Source organism: Poecilia formosa, unplaced genomic scaffold (genome assembly GCF_000485575.1).
Source record: "Poecilia formosa unplaced genomic scaffold, Poecilia_formosa-5.1.2 Scaffold427, whole genome shotgun sequence".
NCBI classification, from domain to species: domain Eukaryota; kingdom Metazoa; phylum Chordata; class Actinopteri; order Cyprinodontiformes; family Poeciliidae; genus Poecilia; species Poecilia formosa.
In genome coordinates this window covers 112,083-122,183 of record NW_006800366.1, presented here as the reverse complement: position 1 = coordinate 122,183, position 10,101 = coordinate 112,083, and the positions used below count along the sequence as shown (strand labels likewise).

General features: G+C 42.8%; 1 long non-coding RNA gene across 1 annotated transcript; it reads left to right on the top strand.

Moving 5' to 3' along the window:
- Positions 1-775: 775 nt before the first annotated feature.
- On the top strand, positions 776-1,922 carry LOC107833677 (uncharacterized). Its single transcript, XR_001659450.1, has 2 exons — positions 776-1,061; positions 1,199-1,922. It is a non-coding gene; the product is annotated as an uncharacterized LOC107833677 (long non-coding RNA).
- The last annotated feature ends 8,179 nt before the right edge of the window (positions 1,923-10,101 follow it).

Below are 10,101 nucleotides of genomic sequence, written 5' to 3'. Positions count from 1 at the left end.
CACATTAAACTGTGAAATAACTGTACTAATCAGCTGAAGCTGCATAATTACATATTGCATAGAAAAACATAAACATTTCAGAGTTTGATATTAAATTAGACAAAATGTTTCTGTTTTCCAGTCGGTTAGGACGAACTAAATGTTTCCTACTTGCTAAATACCAGAATAACATAACATGTCATTATAAAGTCTAACTTATATATCAGAATTAGCTGAAATGCTACAGTTAGCTAAAATGTCGTCACTATGTTGGCTAACATCGACTTATTTCATTCTGTGTCAGGTTTAGCTTATATATCAAAATTAGTTCAAATGCTAATGCTATTAGCATTTCAGCTAATATTAAACCCACTGACTGAAATGCATTTAAAACTTCAAACAGAAACATTTAATAGTGAAACAGCTTTACGACGCCTCCAGTGGAGTCCTGCGTGGTTAACAAGTTCAGTTGGAGTTTTAATCATTTAGTTTGTTAAATAAATATTTAGTTTGAAGCTATTTCGTTTATAAACAAAAATACTTAGCTTGCTAGTTAAATATTTAAACTTTGACATTTATAAATGTATGAATAAAATGGAGAAAATGTGATTTTGAAAAACGAACCACCATTTTTTCTCTTGACTAAATGAACCAAATTATTTCTGTAGATCTCTGACAGGTTGAGGCCTCAGCAGTGAAGCTCTCATTTCTCCTCATGTTCTTCTGCAGCCGAAGCCGACCGGGTCGTCACCATCAGATGTTTCTAAAGGCATCCTGAACTTTTTCCTCCTCCATTTCTTCTTCCTGCGTGTTTAATTTAAGCTTGCATAGCTAAATCTGACTCACTAAATCTAATCTGATTTCACGTCGGACCTTTAGATTTACTTGTCAAACGGGTGCGTTCAGCCCTCCCTGTAGTGTTTATGCACAAATCAGGTGTTTGTTTAGCAGAGGTAAGTGGCTGCGGGGCGTTAGAGGTCATGATTTGTCAGAAATCATGACAAGCTGAGAGAGTTAAAGACGTCGTCGCGGCGCATCGGCTGGGTTTGCTGTGCAGGATGAAAGGAGGAAAGCGTTTGCTGGTGAGATTGCGGCGCTGCACAGCGCAGGGATTAGGCCAGCCTTGAATTTAAAGGGGGTGTGGGGGGTTTGCCTACAGGGGGTGGCATGTTGCTATTTATGGAGAGAGCTGCATAAACTGAAGCTTTGTGTCTTGCAGGCATTGACTCAAGAAGAAGAAAAAAATACCGCAGTGCAATTATGCATGAAGATGAAATGAGCTCAGATGGGTTTTTTTCTTCCACCTACTCGTCTGTTTCATTCATCAGGAAGAAAACAAAGAATCAGGAGAATACAGCTTAATTTGCTGCCTGATTACAAACCCTCATCAGCTGTTGTTGTCAGGTTCCACTTCCTGGTTCTGAATCAGCACCATTGTTTCAGGAAATGATGGGAACCTGTAGCGGCTCATTTTCAGCGTTTTTACCTTCAGGAGCCTCTGAGCTTTCATCCAGCAGGATCCCAGTCTGAGCGCAGAGAAACCAGTTACACACCAGCAGGGCAGGCTGGTGAGGCAGGCAGAGGGTTCTGATCCAAATGGTTCGGACAGCATGGCACCAGACCCGATTCCCAACACTGATCCTGGATTCAGAGAGGACCAAACCTCACAGGTGACGCTGCGTAGCAACAGTTTCACTTTTTAAGGAGCTTTAAAGTGAGGATAGTAAAATTATCCATTTTCCCAAGATCACAATGTTTACTGTTTATGGATGGATGGATCCATAAACATCAGTCCGTCCGTCCGTCTATGATTAATAATTTGATTTTTCTCAGCATCAGAGGAAACCAGTTAGCTTTAGCCTAGCGTCTCTTAAACTGTTGAATCTGGTCAATAATTTACTGCACTGCTCCTTTCACTTTGAATTAAAATATTATTATAAAGTGTCACTCGTTCTGTCTTGTCTTCCCAATGTGAGAAACACTGAATAAAGAACAAAACTACACACACACACACACACACACGCACACAGAGTTCATGTTAATGTGAAATATTTATGTTCATCATGTTTTCACAGCTCCTGTTCAGATTCAGTGAACATTATTTTTACTGTCACTGTTCTAACAGATGGATTTGATCCAGTGTAAGTTTTGGTTTCTAAATAGTTTTACCTGAATTTGATTATTTATTGAAGCACTTAAACTTTAGTTTTCATATTTTTATTTTCACTCTGAAGCACCGTGTGAATGCTGATGGAGAGAGGATCTGTGAAAGTACAATTTACAATTCAGCTAATTCCTGCGTGTGAAGTTACATAAATACATTTTCATTCAATGAAACATGGAAAGTAGTTCAGTTGTTCAAGTTTCAGTTCTAATTCAGTCATTGCAGCGAACAGCTGAAATAATGATTAATATTTCAGCGTTAAAGTGGAAGCAAATTAAATGAATGGGATCCAGAATCAGATCCGGACCTTTGGGAAAGTTTCGTTCTGACTCTTCCTCAGGTAGAATCAGTGAATCACAGTGAGGAAAACTGCAGAACCTGAACGGCCAAAAGAACCAGGATAGTTTCTAGACTGGGAACCCAAATGTCTCAGATGATCGTCAGTATTCACTGGACTCTGATCATACAGTCATGCAGGACGATCCAGGTCCAGATCCAGGTCCGGGTCCAGATCTGGGTCCAGATCCAGGTCCTGGTCCTGGTCCAGATCAGGGTCCAGATCCAGGTCCTGATCCAGGTCCAGGTCCGGGTCCAGATCCAGGTCCAGATCCAGGTCCAGGTCCTGGTCCAGGTCCGGGTCCAGGTCCTGGTCCTGGTCCAGGTCCAGATCCAGGTCCAGATCCAGGTCCAGGTCTGGGTCCAGGTCCTGGTCCTGGTCCTGGTCCAGGTCCAGGTCCGGGTCCAGATCCAGGTCCAGATCCAGGTCCAGGTCTGGGTCCAGGTCCTGGTCCTGGTCCTGGTCCAGCACGGTCGTAAGCAGCTGCAGTAACATGAAACCATATTCACGACTCTCTGAGCTTCTTCCATAGAAGGTCAGCATGTGTTGCTTTGAGGCTTATTATTATGACCAGGGGGAGATAAACGCTTTAATAATAATTCCCCTGGTGATTCTCCTTTTCTTAAAAATTAATGCTGTTGCTTCTCTTCCTTCAGTAAATAGGCGGTTAATTTTTAATTCCTCCTTTGTGCATTATTAAAGGCATAATGAGCCGGTTCCATGTTTCTCATTGATTTGGTTCATTTAGTGGCTGTATTTAGACCAGAGGAGGAGGATCTTCATCTGAATCTGACTGGACCAGAACCGGACCTGACAGAGCAGAAACCGGCTGCCAGTGAAACAGACATGAGGATTGTTCATCATGTCGCTTTATTTCCACAGGAGTAATTAATAATTTCATCTATAAGCCCCGGCTTATCCCCCCCCTTGATTTAAAACTAAATGACTGTAATTACTGCGTATTATGCTGTTAATGGAGCCGATTCATTCAAATCGACTGATTTAAGGGTTAATCAGCTGCCATGAAGAAGACGGCCCGCACACCCTGTCTGTGTGCAGAGACGGGTCACTTCTAACAAGCTGTTGGTGTTTGTCATTTATTTCATTTAAAAGTGGTTAAAGGTCCTCGGTGGGGAACATGAAGACACTTTTTACCCAGAGCGTTTAGAGCGCAGAGTAAAGTTTATTTTTTTTAAAAACCCAAACATTGTCTGGAAAATGTAAAACGTGGATAAATGCCTGCAGCTGAATAAACCAGTGACTGACTGATATCTAAATGTTTGCCTGTATGAAGGTTTTTTGTGATCATTACATTGATTAATGATGAAATCACAGATTAATACATCAAGTCCAAAACTGTAAATATGAACTGTGTCTGCAGATGGGTGCAGATTATTGTAAGACAGAAACTTTTCAGACATGTAGGCAAATATCCATACACAGCCTGGATAAGTGGTCAAAGTTACGGCGTTATGTCTGGATACCCTGCAGAACCCGGGTTTATGGCTGTGAACCCAGAAAAGGTGACGCAGATCATATTTGGTTTCTGAAGAAGACGAGAACAAGACGCCATGTTGGTTAAGACCTTTGGCCTGGTCCTGACTAAAGCCTCTTCTCCATGGAAAAGAGTGTCTCTGGCTGGTTAAGGTCTGGTTCGGCTGCCTCCTCCACCACGGGTGATGAACGGTTTGGACCTCAAGGGTTGGCCATGGAGTCATAGATCTGCAGCGTGCCGCGCTTACTATGATTTCAATAGATGAGTTCAGTCTGCTGCCAGGTCCAAGTTTTACCCCCTCTGAGGTGGTTCTAGGAAACAATGTCTGCAAACGGATCTGGAACCGGAGGATCCGGCAGAGGTGGCGCCTGAGGCTTCAGAGGACTCTCTGTTGACTCTTAACGGTTTAATTACCGACCGGTCTCCGCTGCAGACACAGAAACTATTGTGCCCAAAACGAGAGCAGCTGTTAGTTTGTGGCATCGATGTGAGTCACGCAGCTAGTTTATCTGCCGCCACGCACACTTTGGCTGCAGGAGGTCATTTAAATAAACACTAATTAGCATTATTCGTACGGAGCTCCACTCCTGCAGCAGCGTCAGAGTCCTGATGAGCTCCTGGAAACACGGCTGCAGCTGCAGGTGAACCTCCTGCATGCAGACAGCGCCGCTTCACTGCGTCACACTGTTAGTCAAACCAATCAACAGTTTGAGCTACAGTTGAATAATTAAATGAATTCTCGTGTGTTTGTGAGCATTCAGGAGTCGATGCTGCTCAGCGGTGTTTAATGGGACCAGCGGCTCAAACTGGAAACCATAATGAGAAACGATTCATCATTTAATGTGGGCGGCCTGTCACACTGCGGACCGCAGCAGCAGCGCCTGATGCTCCAGGAAACATTTCAGCTCCCATGTCCAGAGTAATGCAACCTGTGCTGCAGACAGTTAGCAGAGAGATGAATGGAGCAGTGATGCATTGTGGTTACTGATCTAAACAATCTGAGCAGGATGAAAGGTTCATGAGGAGCAAAAGGAGGATTATTAACAAACAAACACATTATTTCTGCTTCATACATGTTTTAATGTAGCTACTGATTTGAGCAGTTTTTTCCATATTCAGTAATAATCTCTCTGAAATATCAAAGTGGGAATCAAAGTCTGTCAGTGAAAAAGGCAGTGTAATTGGATCATTTTGTCTTATTGGTTGTCTTTAGTTTTTACTTACTAAACCTGGGACTTTAACAACGTTAACTTTCAAGAATTAATCAGTTCGATTTGAACACATTTTTGTGTGTTTCCAGTATTTCCGTAAATCTGATCCACAGTGACATCACTAACAGCGATGAATCCTCTGGTCCCACTGGGTTTTCATTTCTGCTTCTAGCCGATCTGATTGGACCCTTGGTCAGACTATTATTGTGTTCAAATTGTGCTAAAAGCAGTTAGCCTATCAGCGAAGTTATGCTAGCCTTAAATAGCATCTCAATGGTAACGTAGCAGTTAAAGCTAATGTTAGCTTCCACAGTCATATTTCTAAAGAAGTTCCATGAATGATCAGGACTTCCTGAAACTTTGATCAGACTCTTTAATCTGATGGTAAAAGAATCTGAAGAACAGATTTAAAACTTTAAATGTCTTTGTTATTCAGCTCATATCAGTATTTATTCAATAATTTAGCTGCAAAAATGGTTTTTGAATTGAAACTGGGGCTGTGTAGCATGTAATTTTGATTAAAATTTCTATTGAGTTTCACCACTACTATTTACATTTTTCTTCTGAAATATCTGCATTACATTGAATTGTGTAAATACAAGGTTTGGCCAGCAGATGGCGGCGTTAAAAAGTTGTCTCCGCTAGTTAGAGATCATGTTTGTCATAAAGACGGTGTGATTTTGTGAAGGTCATCAACTGGTTGAAATATATTGGCAGAAATAAAATGTGAAGTAGTCAGTGTTTCTTAAAGAGCCGGTGCAGAAAACCTGACGAAGACGCCACACTAACAGCTTGTGGACTATTTTTAATAAGTGTGCCAAGAAAGCCAAAGGAGAAGAAAGTCTGTGACTATAATCCATTGTGGGAATCCTTTAATAAGCTCCATGTTTGATTTAATTAGGACCTCTGTGTGTTTTTGTAAAGTAATTCATGACGTTTCTCTCTTGTATTTATATGATTGAGTTTAATTGCTGCTACCTGCTTGATGTCTGCCATTTATTTCCTGTTCCGTTGATTTGTGCTTCCTCAGATTGTCTCCTGTTTTCTAAATTAGCCAGCTGTACTGAAATTACCTCTGATAATTTGCTAATGTGATGTCAGCGTGTTGTCACTTAGCCGCTCCTCAGAAAGCAGCCTCGCTCTACACACTCGGCTACAAACCAACATCTGAATGCAGCTGCAGGAAGGGAATGTCTGCAGATTAGATTGCAGACAGAAATACAATAATGTCATGAATAACCTCGTGATGGTCCAATATTCCACCTGATAATCTGAGTTTAATGTCGTTTGCTTCCATGAAAGCAGTTTTAGGAAAGATTCAGATGTGATTTACACCACCGTCTGAGTTTTTCATGACTTTTTTTATGACTTGTAAGTTTGCAGAAATGAACACAAAGCGTATAAACTATGGGAGTTACCAACAGTCTGCTGAGTTTTACTAGGAAATGCTTTGCTGCTATATAACTGAGATGTTTTTTTTACGGTAGAAAACATCATTTACAATCACATCCAGTCTGACTAAACCAAAGACTGAATCTACATTTTGATCATTGTTTTGCTTTTTGTCATAATTTCCTTGTTTCTGTCATTTCTTCAGCTGCTCCATTGCTCTGTTGACTGCTGGTTGCTTTCACCTGCTTCCCATCAGCAGTTCGAGATATGCCCCATTTCATCAATAATAATAATAATATTTGTATTTATTGTATGCACTATCTATAACTGTCTCTTCTAAATTCAACACATCCTTGACAGAAAAAACAATTTTTTTTAAATGTAGGAAGTTAGGGAGTTAAGATGAAGCAAAATGGGATTAACACAGCAGCAAATTCACCTGATCAGCAAAAAGGAGAGAGAGGGTTTTGGAGTGGCCTACTCAAAGTCCAGACTTAAATGAAAGACTGTGAGGGGAGCTTAAACCAGTTCAGGAAAGGGTCCAAATTCCTCCACAGAGAAATTAAAGACTTGTTTTTTTATGTTCTGAAGAATATTTGTCTGCATTCGCATCAGTCCAGTTCAGTCCGCTTTAATCCCACTCAAGTCCATTTGTCTAGAAAGTCCGGTTCGGTTGGTGAGGTGTGAATGTTAATCGACCTCTGACCTCTGGTCCTGCAAACCTCGGTCTGGGTTCAGTTGAAGTGAACTCTGGTTCGGTTTGAATGTATATATAAACGCCAAGTGGAGCAGAGATGGTTCCAAAAGCAGGAAGTGGACTATGGCATTCTGGGTAAATACAAGCAAAACAATCATGTTAGCCTAGCGCTAGCAGCAGAAATGACTCATGGTTTTTAACCAAAGACTAAAGAGAAATCCTCCAACCGCTAAAATCGCCGCACCATTTCTGTTTCCATTTGGTGAAGAAGGAAGTTTTTGTGGTTTTTCCTTCAGTGGTTCTTGGTGCAGCGCCCCCACTGGTGAGGAGGGGAACAAGTTGGTTTGACTGAGCAGAGAGAAAGAGAACCACAGCAGCTGATGATGGAGGAGATGATGAAGTTCTGGTTCCGTAGTTTACCAGAAAACACCCTAAGTGTGAGAAAAACCCAATAAATCTGTGAGGGGAATGAATACTTTTTCGTGATGAACTGTGACGTCACAAACAGCTGACAGAAGCTCCTGTCTGACCAACAAACCCTGATAAAAGCGCGTTAACGTCGGTAGCGCAGGACGCAGTAGGCTAACAAAGGCAAGATGAAGCAGATGTAACCTTTCGGCGCTGCTCTGTTGGGACAGAAAGGTGGGCTGCATACAAACAGGTTAACCTTCTGAAGTCACATGGTGTTGTTGTTCAGCAGCTCCACAGTGAATCATAGCGTGAGTCACACTCAGCACAATAATGATGCCTTTCATTCTCCCTCAGCCCACCTTCGCCTGTCACAGAGCAACCGAGAGCATGGCGCATGAAAGGCTGGAGTTCAGAACGATGGATGGAGGAGGTGCTGCAGCGACGCTCACCGCAGGGACGCCACACTTCAGCCATCACATCTGAGGCAACAGATTTAACAGTCTGGCCTTGAGCTGGGCGTTAGGGAGGCTAACCCACAGAGGCTGGGTCACACCGAAAACAAGCGCTGCTTCAGGAGCTACTGAGGAAACCATGAGGTCATCAGACTGCTGGCTTATTTCAAAAACTCACGCTGATATTAGATGTTATTAACACGATGAACTTAAAGAGAGCAGCCCCACCACACTACGACTTTGTGAGTTCACTTTATTTCTGTTAGATTTGATGATTCTGGCTTAACGCCGGTAAAACAAATCAGAATTCAGATTCTCTCAGAAAATGTTAATATTGCATCTGACCAAGATCAAGATGCTCTAAGAGAAAGTTGAATGGAAGGACAAAATGTGACAGAAACATGTGGAGGAGGAGCAGAGATAACTGCAACCTCCAGAGGACTGGATGTTGCGCTCGCTCAAGAGTTTGGGACAAAATGGCAGAAGATGAACAAATTCCTTTGGCTGAGAGACGAGAGACCAGAGACAAAACCTGGTCAAAACAACGTCATAACCAGCTGGTTTACTGTAGCTCTTAACTTTCTTATGGAGGATATCAGTGGCCATGTTGGGAAAGACCATAGCATAGTCTACCAAACCATAGCAAAGATTACTATAGCATATCTTACTACAGCATAGCGTAACCTGCCGCTAGCTGTAAAGCAGCAGAGAGAAGTCTCTCTCCCTCCTCTCCACACTAACTGAGGTTCTTGTATTTTTCTGAGGTCCGACTTCATTCAGCCGCCTCGGCGATCCTGACCCAGAGTGGAGGGGGGGACTCGGTGAAAATGTTTCCCTCAGCAGGTCTGTAACATCACATCTCCTGGGCTGTATCAAAAGCTACATGCCATCACCAGAACAAGCATATGTGAGGTAAAGTTAATAAAGCCTCGCTTCCTGGAAGCCCGTCTTGAATTTCAAGGATGTCGGCGGCAAACAGCCGCTGGAGGAAGGAGCGGCTCAGGTTGATGGGAAAACAGGCGGCGGCTCTGGGTACAACAAATGAATCTGGTCCCAGCAAATGTCATGAGTGTGAGTTCAGAGAGGAGGCCGTGTGTGTGTGTATGCGTATGTGTGCGTGTGTGTGTGTGTGTGTTATGGGCTTTAAGGCAAGAAAAGACTATTTATCATAAACCACCAGCACCGCTGCCTTCTTACAGCACAGAGTTCCTGCGCCTGCAGCAGCAGCTGATTACAAATAACAGAGCGGCTCTCACACGCAGCCGCATACCTGCACACACACACACACACACGCGTACACGTAAACAAACACACACACACACACGCGTACACGTAAACAAACACACACACACATAAACACAGCCAGCAGGCAGCAGCCAGAGGAAGAGGAGAGCTGCTACAAAGGCCACACTGGGTCTGCTGGTGGCTGTTTGAAACCACAAACTGATGCAGCATCTGTAGCATCAGAGCTAATCCTGCTGCAGCACAAACATTTCACCTGTTTTGTGTTCTCATTCATTTCTGGCCTGCAGAAGGCGCCGCTTCAGTTTGCTCGTTGGTTTATCGGACTCAGATCAGGTTTGATTTGAGCCATGCAAAAGCCACAGAGGTTAGTCTGTTTGATGTGACGTATGCTAGGTGTTAGCAGAGTTAGCTCAGTCAGAACAGTAGTTTTTGTGCTATAAGTATCATCCAGCAAATTCAGTTTGAAATAGCAAAAATGAAAACGGGGAGGAAACGGATGAAGAGGAGACATTTGGGAGAAGAACCTGAGTTTGTGCTGCTGCTGCTCCAGTTTATGACTCTGTTAGCATCGGGATCAAAATGATCAGATTTCTCAGATAAATTAGCGGATTAGCAGAGCTGTTAACAGCTGATGATGTCATCCAGGACGTGTTGCTGTGGAATATCGGACTTTCAGTTGTAGCTGTTAGTTGTTAATAGTTACTAGTCTTCAGTCAGA